At 35.1% G+C, this 10993-nt stretch overlaps 1 long non-coding RNA gene across 1 annotated transcript; it reads right to left on the bottom strand.

Moving 5' to 3' along the window:
• Nucleotides 1–987: 987 nt before the first annotated feature.
• LOC145116922 (uncharacterized) lies at nt 988–1746 on the bottom strand. Its single transcript, XR_013712384.1, has 2 exons — nt 1349–1746; nt 988–1222 (listed from the first exon to the last, which is right to left on the bottom strand). It is a non-coding gene; the product is annotated as an uncharacterized LOC145116922 (long non-coding RNA).
• Between the last annotated feature and the right edge of the window lie 9247 nt (nt 1747–10993).

Here is a 10993-nt window from a genome sequence, read left to right as displayed (position 1 = left end):
TTTTTTTGTTGCAAAATAATTTTTTTTTGTTTTTGTACTCATTCAATACTTATGAATGTTTTCTTTAAGTTTTTCTCACATCTTACATGGAACAATCATTAACGAGGTGTTTTAGGCTTTTGATGCTTATGCCCATCGCGATCTCGACTACTTGGTTGCTTAGGTCATGTGTTTTGAACGTCATAACTTTTTTATACTATCTCGGATTTTAACGATCTTTATATCTATGCGTTTGTATTTTAGTTTACTACAACTTTCGTTTAGATTATTCCCGTTAAAAAGTAATATATTTTTTAATTACGATCTTTATATCCATTCGTTTTTTATGAATGCATGTATGAATGTTTTTTTTATAAAATCGTAAGTAAAAACATATTATATTTTAATGAGAGTAATCTTAACGAAAGTTATAGCAGACTTAAAAAACGAACACGTAGATATAAAGATCGTTAAAATCAGATATCGTATGAAGAAGTTACGACGTTCGAAATACAAAACCTAAGCCAAACCACAAGACCTATGCAACCAAGCAATCGAGGCCGCGATGGACATAAGCATCAACAGCCCCAAACACCTCATCAATCAGGGACGGAAGCAGGATTTGGTAGTAGGTGTTGCCGGTCCGTAGAAAAAAGAATAAAAATATCGAAAAATTTACAGTGCGTACAGAAAAAGCAGGGGTTGTCGGTGCCACTACGGGCACCCAAAGAGAAACGTCCCTGTCATCAATGATAGTCTCATGTTAGATGTCGTGAGAAAAACCCTAAATAAATAATGCATAAGTACTGAATTGGTACAAAAAACAAAAAATGACTTATTTTGAAACAAAAAAAATATTAAGGACTAAATGTGTACAAAAATATTAAGGACTAAATGTGTACAAAATGAGAAATATATTACCCTAATAAGTCATTTTTCCCGGCTAAGCTCGAGTAACCGGTCATAAGGACTGGATGTGTACAGTTTAACAAATTGAAGGGGTAAATATGGACGAAAAAAAACTCAGTGACCAAATGTGTACAAATCAAAAAATATATAACCGTTTTAAGTCATTATCCCTTTCTTCAAACTTTATCAATAAAACCTCCAACTGAACGTAAACTTGATCAATAAAACCTCCAACTGGACGTGGAGATTTCTGGCAGTGAAGAGGGCAACAACCCTCTCTCGATTCCCCTTCCTTCCCATCGACTTCACAACAGCCATCTTCTTGTTTCCGTTCCTATGAAACATCAAACCCAAACACCCCTTTTCCCTCGATTGATTTCTATCAAAACAAAAAAAAAAGACAAAAAAAAGGAAACCGGAAGCAACAAGGAGGCTGCCGGAGCAGCCCCTATCCTCTCACCTGCCATTGCTGATTCGCGTCACCTCATCGGACCGTTTTCTCCTTCCCCTCGCACATTTCCCTTCATCCCGTCGAGCTCCGCTGCCAAACACTCCACCTGCGCTGCTGTTGGTGCTTGCCTTGTTCCATCGGACCCCCTCTTCTGGCCCTTCCCTTCGCAGCCCTTTTCGAGACAGAAGAAGAGCAGCCTCACTGCTTTCATCTTTTCCTTCTCTTCGGATACATAGCAAACCTAAAACAGCACTCGTTGCACCTACGAAGATGCCCTGAGCGGCGTTGCTGCTTCCGATTCTTCACCTTCCCGGTCCCGTCAAGAACCAGAGATGCATTCTCCCACATCGCAATCGATCAATCATCATCGACTCATCAATTTGGTCTGCCTTTGGTCGTTCCGTTTCTTTTTCCTTTTGATCGATCAGTCAAATGACGAGGGCAAAAGCCCTAAATCCTATTATCTTTTAAGAAATGACAAAATAACCCCTTTTATGAACCATTCATCTAAAATAAGTCCCTTTCCCCAAACTTTGGTTTATTTAAACCAAAATAGCCCCTCCATGGATAATTCTAAACAAAATCAATCCCCTCTAAAACATTAATCCCACTTAAACCATTTCAGTCCCTCCCTTAATTTATTTTAACCAAAGCGGTCCTACTTTGGTTAGTTAAATTACCAAATAGCCCAAAGTAGTTTAAATTCGTTACGAAACGGTCCCGAAAGTATTTCAAAGTTCAAGAATCGTGGTTTTGTGGTTTCTCATGTCTTTGAACAAATCAAATTCACATTTCAAGGGTGAGTGCTACGAGTCTGGTTTATAAAAATGCAAACAAATTATCATTCTATGTGAAAATGCAACGAGTCTGGTTTATAAAAATGTTATTTTACAATGTAACATATTGTTACAAATAAATTAGTATACACTTTCCATATAAATATTATAGTTATTTTATCGTGAAATAACTCGTTCACATAACCAATGCTACATGATATAAAAATATATGATTTTATGTGACATTGTATGTCATAAAACTTTGTAGTGTTTCAAGGATTCAAACTATTTCTATGCATGTATATTTGTATGCTTAAATAGATAAAGTTTATACATGCACATACTTTGAGACGTACCTCTTTATGAAATCGAGTGTCTTACACAATACATACATACCAGATATATTCGGCTTTTATAAACTCTATCCAATTCATTTTGCCTAGTAACTTATTTACTTATAAGTTAGGGTTGAGAGCTATTCACGTTCCATAGTTAAGGGCTTTTTAGTGAGACTATATTCATTAGCTAAGTCTAAACACTTAACATACCTACACTACTATAACCGTTAATCTTCAGAGCAAGATACGTATGTATAGATCTATACGGGGTTGACATCCCCACCTATGGTTGCTAGCTACAACTTTGACTGATTAATCGAAGTGGGTGATGAAGCGATATAGGGGGTATATTCAGTTACATAGCTCAGTTATAGGACTCACTATAAACATTAACTATAATCTCTCTCTCTCTCACACACACTACAAAGCATGGGTTTGGTTGATTTCAAAACTATTTTAAGTATGGATTTACTTATGGTCTCTCTTTTACTACAAACAATGGACTTGGTTTCTTTCAAAACTATTTTAAGTATGGATTTACTTATGTAACAATACATTTTGGTTTTCAAGTATATTCAAGGATTCTTTACAAACACAGTTTTAAGTATGGATTTACTTATACAAAGATACATTTTGGCTTTCAAATACTCTTTACAAACACAGTTTTAAGTATTGTTATACTTACAAAGAAAATACTTTTTATACTTTATAAAAGTATTATTATTCTTAGCAGAAAACATGTAACTCTCACCAACCTTGTGTTGACCCTCGAAACTACATGTATTCTCAAGAAAACATTAATATAGACATTCAAGACGGAATGGATTACAGGCGACCTAGTTTACTAGCTATTGTATTATCTACCTATCTGTTAAGGAAATTCATATACTATTGTTATCTGTAAGAACACTGTATTCAAACATCAAGATGGGATACGAATGCTATTTTGTTTATTGTTGTACTTGTGTTATATATTCAGTTTACCTATGATCCATGAACTTAGTTGCACAACCCGGTGTGTTCCACTGCCTCGGACGGGGTGTGACATCAAGATACGTGAAACAATGTTTAAAACAAGTAAAAACCAATGATATTTAACATAAGTAAAAGTATATACCGATAATAAACACAACATATACGAGAAAACCCCTTGATCATTCAAGATCTCTGACAAAAATCCTCGGGAGGTGACAATTGTCACTCTACCGTAGAAATTTATCCATGAACTGATCTCAACTCATGTAATTATGCATTTGATAGCTAACTAACTTTCCTATAAATCTAGGGTTTTTCTCTATTCTAGACTGAACAGTTTTTTTGGGGAGACTCAACGTCTTTTCTCATTGACGTCGTGTTTGATTGACTTGGCCCATGCCTTGTGAGTGTAACATCCTCCTATAACACATATCAAAATATTATCCGTTTTGGGATCTTGACACGAAAATTTCCCAAAGGGTCGCCCATCCCTAATTGCTCTAAACTGGGCACACTTAATTCCAGAGTTCTTATGGGATCCACTACCCTCACGACTTTAAAACGTGTTGTGACAGGGTTCGACGTCCTCGTAGAGCATATCGTGGATCAATTCTAAGGGGTTTCTATAGTTAAGCGTGCCCGAGCGAGAGAAATTCAAGGATGTGTAACCCCCTCGGAAGTTTTCGTGTCGGGAGCCCAAAGCAAACAATATTGTGATACGTCCCAAATGGGGATGTTATAGTGAGATAAGCTTTTATTCATGTATATAGTAATATAAAGATACAATGGAAATTCTAACATGTTGGCTTGTTCAAGATCTTGGACCATTCATGATGTTATTATAAGCTCAAGATGTTAGACATAATAAAGTAAATGTAAAAATTTCACCCACAACAATTATTATCATTATATATATATATATATATATATATATATATATATATATATATATATATATATATATATATATATATATATAAAAGAAAAAAAATTGTTAAATATTTTTTAGCCTATATGTATCTTAGACGCAACTTTAAGAGTCAAATGGTGGTGTTGGTTTCAAAAAATTTTGGTCGGATTTTGAGTTCTCAAGTTCTCATGTAAATATTGGTTCTCAAAACAATTTACCTCTCTCTCTCTCTCTCTCTCTATATATATATATATATATATATATATATATATATATATATATATATATATATATACACTAGGTTAATACCCGTGGAACCCACGGGTGTTAATTTTAAATAGAACTAAAAAATTAATTATGTAATAAAATAATATATCATTAATTCAGAAAACTTATGAACTGTAATATTGTATTTTTTTAATAACTTTGTGATTTGTAAGTATTTAATTACATAGTAATTTGGTGAGATTAATAGAAATTGTTGCTGTCTTTGTCAGTTTTTTCAACCCAGTTTTTGCAAAAACAAAATCAATCAACCCAACTTGTGCAAAGCTCGTTTAGAAACGCTAAAAAAATATGTAAACATACTGATGAGTGATCACGACTTGATTTAGACCGATAATTATCTACAATTAGATAGAGAACTGGATTTCCAAATTAGTTTCTTAGTTCTAATACATGATCGAAACAACGACCAATATAAAGATAGAGAAACTAAGACCGATAATAATGTAGTTACATACATATATTTACATACTTGTATCCATGTTTAGCAATACCAGTAGAAATGATAACATAACCTGTCAAACATCTTAATCAACAGTTAAAAGAAGATATATATTTAGAATTCTCTATTTTTTTTTCTTGCACAAATTAGTGATGGTAACAATTTTAGTTTCTCTAATCATTGAGCCAAACTGCATTGAAACAATTAACCATTTCAAATACATACTAAAAAACATTTATGACCATACATTATACTTGATATTCTTATTAACAACATCTTCACTATATAATTTTATAACAAAGAACTTGCATTTACATATTCCACAGGGAAATCATCCTTGTTGTAATTGTCCATGGAGATTACAATATTTCAATTCACATCACTACTTCCAGCTCTAATTGAGTAGGATTTAACAGTCAGCCAAATGTTTGATGTGTTTGTTCAAGGATAACGACTCTATTCACCCTAAGCATTCAAGATTATTTCAATTTCCATTGACATTATTTGTGATTTTACAAAAAGTTGACTTTGACTTTACCTTATCCACCACCACCCATTAGCACTTAAATTAGACAAGTTGTTTTTAGAAGGAGTAGTAACTTTTAGCCCGTTGTGTTATGATCAGTTGTAATTTTCCCACGGCTGGAATTTGTGACAACCGTCAATTTTTGGCCAAGTCAAAGTCAACTAAAGTCAACAAGTCAAACCGGTCAACTCATCTAACTCTTGTATATTAGGGTTTCCATTATGATTCTTATTGTACTACTCGCAATCTTAATATAAAGTATCACTTAGAGTTTTCACGTGTTCGGAAATTCTAAACCCTAATCAGGGTAAGTGATGAATCTACTCGATAAAACATTATTCCTTAACCCTCGGGGGCATATAACAATCATAACGAGACTTAACGAGATTTACAAAACGAAGCCAAACACTCAAAAAGGTCACAAGAGAAGTCTCTCCCAATCTCTTTCACTCTATCTCTCTCTACCTCAAATCTCTCCCAAATCTCTCCAAGTATGTGAAATCTCTCCCAAATATCTCTTTGTATGATAAATCTCTCCAAGTATGTGAAATCGCTCCCAAATCTCTCTCTGTATGAGAAATCTCTCCAAGTATGTGAAATCTCTCCCAAATCTCTCTGTATGAGAAATCTCTCCAAGTATGTGAAATCTCTCCCAAATCTCTCTCTGTATGAGAAATCTCTCCAAGTATGTGAAATCTCTCCCAAATCTCTCTTTGTATGAGAAATCTCTCCAAGTGTGTGAAATATCTCCCAAATCTTTCTCTGTATGAGAAATCTCTCCAACTATGTCAAATCTCTCCCAAATCTCTCTCAAAATCTCTCTCAACTGCTTATAATCCCTCGGGGCATCCCGACCCACAATTTAGTCGAAAACAGCTCGAAAACGGAATTCTACGCGAAAAACAGCCTTAAGGAGCCGAACCTTCTTAGGAACCGAACCTTCTTAGGAACCGAACCTTCTTAGGAACCGAACCTCCTGAGAACCGAACCTCCTGAGCCGAAACCTTGCATCAGAACCGAAACCCCCCTCAGCCGAAATGGACCGAGGGTTCTGTGACAACCCGAAATTTCTATTATGTACAACCATTCACTTCAATAGAAGTCAGAACTGTTTCTGCTAACTGTTAAGCTTTTTGGAGTCAGTTTGAGTGTTTTAAAGCTTAGTACATCAAGGGATAACTGGAGAGAGGATACCCTAGGGTTTATTGTGCAACAATAAAGTCTCAAAACTCCAAGATTTTGGAGTTTACGGCCCAAACATGGTGTTTACGGCCGTAAACTCTAAGGAGTATAAATATGACACTTAGTCATTTTTATCACTTTTTCACATTTTCAAGACTAGAACTCGAAATCCTCTCAAGTATCATCCGATTTTCCTTCTTGATCTTCAACTTTGTAAGTGTTTCTTGCCTTAATTAGTTGATCTCTTACTTAATCTAGTGATCTTACATGATTTCATCCATGAAATCATTCCATTTGTGTAGATCTTCAAGTGTTCTTCATTTCACCAAGAACACATACTAGTGTTCTTGGGCTTTTAACACCCTTACAAGCTTCTATATTGTAAGTACTCTTACCTTAGCTTGTTATAGGCTTGATACACATCTTAATCAACTAGAAAACACAAAGAAACACAAGATCAAAGGTGTTTACGGTCAAGACATGTTCTTGAACCGTAAACCCTAATGAAAGGGCCATTGTGAGCCCTAGTCCCTTACCAAGCCTTGGATACTAGTCTAGATCACATCCTTGAAGTGTATAGGACCTTAAACATCAAAAGGATCATGAACCATTAGAGTTTATGGCCATAAACTCATGGAGAAATGGTCCATGGGCCATAAACTCTATAAAGTGGTGCATTGGTGCCACAATGACTTCCTAAGGCTTAGACTTGAAGTGAGGATGCTTCTTTATGACTTATAAGACCTCAAAGCACAAAATGGTAGAAGTTACCATGGGTTTACGGCCATAAACCCATTGGTACCGTAAACCCAAAAGCGTAAACTTAAAAGAGTTTACCCTTGGACCTTAAACTCAAAAGCAAGGCCCTACAACCCTTAGATGCAATCCTTGGTACTTATAACACTTGAATCAAAGTGTTTCCCATGCTCTAGGGTGTCTTAACTTGGTTAATTAGTTGTTAAATGACTAATTGGATACATATATGTGTTATTATATGTTAACTAGGATCGTTGTGTGTGCTCAAGTCTTCACTTGACACTTAGCATCCTATACCATCCGTTCATCCAAACCACTCACTACAGGTGAGTTCATACCCCTTAATCAACATTTTAAATGATTTTAAATGCTTTTATGGGGGGGAATACAAGTTGAACTATTATAGTTATTATATCAATCACATGTGATTAATAACTACCAAACAAGTGGATTTATTACTTTTCAAACTTTATTATCAAACAAACTACTTCAAATTGTTTTACAAACTCTGTTACATGTCCAATGCTTTTATTAAACTCTTTTAGACTTATATGCTGTTAAATGTGTATCTATATAGATATAGTTATATAAGTAGGATTGAAAGGACTTAGGACTGATAGCTCACCTTACCTCCTGTTCCTTGTTTGGTTATGGACTTAGGGTATAGGTTGTTTGTCTGAAGGTCATTTGAATCCTAGTTATATATTATGTATATGTATATAGATATAAAAGTTCCTTCTTTCTATTTGATACCTTTGGGTAGCAAAGGTATAAAAACATGTTCATACATACAAACAACATTACTAGTAAACTATAATAGGTATAGTTTAGGAAGTTACTAATACTATTACTAGAACAATGAAACATACAATGAGTCAGTTCATACATACATACTAGACAGAGAGAGAACATATAATACAGCTAGTACCCACTATACATTATACAAAGAACATACTAGTAGGAGAAACAGAGAGAACATAAATACATACTAGACAGAGAGAGAACATACAATACAGCTAGTACACACAATACATATACAAGAACACTACTACACTTATGTGAGCCACGTAATGGGGCATGACATCACCTGTCATGGCTCGTTTTGTATCCAGAATCTCCTTAAGTGGAGAGCGTTGAGTTTGTGTATAGATCTATACTGGATTGACTATCCTACACCTTGCTGCTCGCTACAGTGGGACTTGCAAGTCTACGGGTGCCAAACGTCATTTCTTCCGACGTCTTACATCGTCGTGTTTCTAGTCGGTAGTATGGTACAGGCCGATCACATGGTACTTTAAATAACAATTGGTTTAAAGTAGTTAGTACAGTAGTAGTTACTTAATACAACACTACAGTGCTATTTTATTTCCCCATTGCATTCACTTTGTGATCTTCACACAATGAACAGTAATGTAAAAACTATATTTTTGGTTAATGATATTCAGATTTGGGAAAATACATACTCTTACAAGAGACATACATACAAACATTTGATGCCTTGGTAGAAGGCTACTTTTAGTAGAAAACATAGGGTTTTCTAGGGAAGTTCAAACAATTAAAAACATTTACAAACAGTTGATGCCTTGGTAGAAGGCTACTTTTAGTAGAAAACTGTTGGATATAGTGTCTAAGTCCATAACTTTATTTGGTATGTACTTGACCCGATCCGGCATGGTCCATTTGGGTTGCACGGCATTGCAATACTTGGATAGACTAGATGAGAGAATAAGGCACTTATGATTATTAATATATTATAAGTTCTAATATATTAATAATAGTATTATTTAATTAGTATTGATGAAGTATTAATCTAGTATTAATTTGGTGATCAAAGTGAGACTAATTAAATATATAGGGTTGATTATGACAATCATCAATTCTTTTATGGTGGATTAATGATCCATGGTTTATGGGTTTGGTTATAACCATATGGAGCTCCATGGATAGTCCATGGGAGTTACAAACCCATGGGTCATGAGAAATCAAGAGTCATGACAATTAAGGGCATTCATGTGTAAACCCTAATTGTGACAACACTATAAAAGGAACCCTATGGCTAGCAAAATCGTGACCTAGTGTTTCTAGTGAGGGCATAACCGATTTTCAAGTGTAAGAAGTATTCTCTCAAGTTATTCCAAGTCTTGTGGTGTTGTGTGAAGCATTTGAGGCACAACATTTGGGGTGCTAGGCTCACAAAGTCTTGAAGGAATCCAAGCAACAACAAGGTATGTATTTCTACTAGTTTTATGTTCTATGTAATCCCCATGTCATGCTAGTTAGGAAATAACCTTGAAAAGAAATTTGCATGTATATAGAGAAAACATAGATTCAAGGTTATTAGGGTTGCATGTACACTTAGGAAGTGTTAGAATGCTCAAAAACCCATCAAAAACATAGGGTTTTCTAGGAGAGTTCAAACATTTACCAACCTTTACAAACTTATACATCACATACTTACAAACACTTTCGTACAAACACAGACATTAAAATACTTATGATCTCACCAGCTTTAAAGCTGATAAACTCTTTCAAAATAACTTGTATTCTCAGGTCACCAGTAGACAGGTACCGGTGCCAGATTTTGAGAAGATGGAGCTCGTTCAAGACTCATCTTTTATTTTGATTTATATTTTTGGTGTCTATTAAACTTGACAGAACACACTTGTATTAAATTATATTATTAATGCAATGGATGATGTTGTTGCTTGTTTACTACTATGCATTGTTGTGATACTGTACATGACATCCTCCACCCCCGAACGATTCCGCCGTTCCGGTTTTGGGGTGTGACAGATTGGTATCAGAGCTTTGTTTATAGTGAATCGAGTATATCAACCCATAAAAGATATACGAACTATAAACACAGCGGGATTAAAATACTCTGATAAAGAGTTTATACTTTTAAATAATAAAATATTTAACCAAGTATACGTACCTGCATTCATACTAAAATCAGTGTCACTAGGACAGAACAAAAGTATTACGATTGTTGGGCAGCACAAGTAGACTTAGAGACATATAGTCAAATCTGGGAAGATATAGCCTGATCAACTATATTATCCGGGGAGTGACTAGCATGTGCCTAAGTGTGGTTGTGAGGTTGCAACAAGTCTAAAAACTTACCAACGATACCACAACGAAAACCTTAGAACAGAACATAAAACTAAAATACTATAGGAGTATTTTGTGTTACTATAAATTACTTATGTGCTTATTTCTTATACCCCTTTTCTCGCGTAGATATCATGGCTGGATTCCATATCCCCGGAGACCCGTACTATCCCAACCACGGCAATGCAGGATGGCTGGGAGAAGAGCCAGAAGATGATCATCCAATCCCTTTGGATGATCACTATGCTGAAGGTTTTTCTGATGGTTCTGACTCAGAGCCGGAAGTCAACAACCTACCCCCAGCTGCTCAAAACCCAAACCCGAACCTTAACCCTCGACCAACATTTCAAGGA

The sequence above is a fragment of the Lactuca virosa genome, chromosome 5 (assembly GCF_052849685.1).
Source record: "Lactuca virosa cultivar CGN04683 chromosome 5, Lactuca_virosa_CGN04683_v6, whole genome shotgun sequence".
Lineage (NCBI taxonomy): Eukaryota > Viridiplantae > Streptophyta > Magnoliopsida > Asterales > Asteraceae > Lactuca > Lactuca virosa.
Note: the sequence above shows the minus strand (reverse complement) of the source record. Positions and strands in the feature narration are given on the sequence as shown.